At 41.1% G+C, this 2,013-nt stretch overlaps 1 protein-coding gene across 3 annotated transcripts in view; it reads left to right on the forward strand.

The window, feature by feature from the left end:
- Positions 1 to 238, forward strand: part of NUDT9 (nudix hydrolase 9) — a 12,535-nt gene extending 12,297 nt beyond the window's left edge. For all 3 annotated transcript variants that reach the window (XM_053694627.1, XM_053694626.1, XM_053694628.1), the window contains one exon: positions 1 to 238. This exon is cut by the window's left edge and continues 173 nt beyond it. The gene's annotated coding sequence lies outside the window, so the exon portion shown is untranslated.
- Positions 239 to 2,013: the final 1,775 nt, after the last annotated feature.

Here is a 2,013-nt window from a genome sequence, read left to right on the forward strand (position 1 = left end):
CATGACAGCAAAGGGAACCGTCTTTTTTTTTTTATTTTTGGTTTGGACATAAATACATGATATTGTTGTTTTGTTTCGTTTTTAAGAGGTCAAATGAGGTTGTACAGCACATACATTTGTTTTAAGGGTGTAATATGAAAGGTGAGACGCTGTCACGTGGGCGAGAACTTTTATTGGAAGCTGGATGTGGTTCTACCTTTGGAACATAATGAATAATAAAAGTGGTCATTAAAACACATGTGTACTTTGGATGCATCTTTGATTCTACCATTTTTTGTAGAGGAAACAAGAAGAAAAAATAAATTGAGAGTTGGAATAATATATGGGGGGGGGGAGTTAACCCTTTAGGATAGCTGGCTGGAATTCTTACAGCTAAGTGAATAAACATGAGGGGCCCGATCCGATATGCAGCGTCGCCCGCAAAAGCCGGCGACGCCGAAATTTGCCCTGGTTTGGTATCCTATATACGGCGTAACCTAGAAGTTACGCCTGGATATTTCTGCCGTCGCCCGTAGTTTTTTGGGCCATAGGCAGGTATAACAAACCAGCGCAGTTTGGTATCCAATATATACAGCCTAAGGACTTACGTGGCAAAAATGGAGAAATCTTACTCCACTTTCACCTCGCCACAAAATGCAGCCGTAGTAAGCCTTACGCTGTCTATTGGAGCCCCGTAACTCCCTAAACTACCTGCAAAATAAACCTAACACCTAACGCATGCGCAATGTCTATCTACCTGTCAACCGCGATCCCCCGCCGCAATCCCTAATAAAGTTATTAACCCCTAAACCGCCGCTCCCGGACCCCGCCGCCACCTACAATAAAAGTATAACCCCCTAATGTGATCCCCCTACACCGTCGCAAGCTACATTACATACCCCCTAATGTGAGTCCCTTACACCGCCGCCATCTATCTTGCCTACCCCCTAAACTGAGCCCCCTACCCCGCTGCCATCTATCTTACCTACCCCCTAAACAGCCCCCTACCCCGCCGCCATCTATCTTACCTACCCCCTAAAGTGAGCACCTACCCCGCCGCCAGCTACCTTACCTACCCACTAAAGAGAGCCCCTACCCCGCTGCCATCTACCTTACCTACCCCCTAAACTGAGCCCCTTACACCGCCACCATCTATTTAAAAAATATTAACCCCTAATTTAATCCCCCTACACCGCCGCCAGCTATATTAACTATATTAACCCTAATTATATTAGGGTTAATATAGTTAATATAGTTATTATATATATTAACTATATTAACCCTAATTATATTAGGGTTAATATAGTTAATATCGTTATTATATATATATATTAAGTATAATAACCCTATCTAACGCTAACACCCCTAACTAAATTCTTATTAAAATAGATCTAATTAATATTATTAATTAAAATATTCCTATTTAAATCTAAATACTTACCTATAAAATAAACCCTAAGATAGCTAATTACATTGCAGCTATTTTAGGGTTTATATTTCTCTTGTTAAGTGTATCCAGTCCACGGATCATCCATTACTTATGGAATATATTCTCCTTCCCAACAGGAAGCTGCAAGAGTCCACCCACAGCAAAGCTGCTATATAGCTCCTCCCCTAACTGCCATATTCAGTCATTCTCTTGCAAGCCTCAACATAGATAGGAGGTTGTGAGAGTCTGTGGTGCTTTCTACTTAGTTTATTCTTCAATCAAAAGTTTGTTATTTTTAAATGGCACCGGAGTGTGCTGTTTATCTCAGGCAGTATTTGGAAGAAGAATCTGCCTGCGTTTTTCTATGATCTTAGCAGACGTAACTAAGATCCATTTGCTGTTCTCACACATTCTGAGGAGTGAGGTACTTCAGAGGGGGAATGGCGTGCAGGTTTTCCTGCAGATAAGGTATGTGCAGTAAAATATTTTTCTAGGAATGGAATTGACTAAGAAAATACTGCTGATACCGAAGTAATGTAAGTAAAGCCTTAAATGCAGCGATAGCGACTGGTATCAGGCTTATTAATAGAGATACATACTCTTGT

The sequence above is a fragment of the Bombina bombina genome, chromosome 11 (genome assembly GCF_027579735.1).
Source record: "Bombina bombina isolate aBomBom1 chromosome 11, aBomBom1.pri, whole genome shotgun sequence".
NCBI classification, from domain to species: domain Eukaryota; kingdom Metazoa; phylum Chordata; class Amphibia; order Anura; family Bombinatoridae; genus Bombina; species Bombina bombina.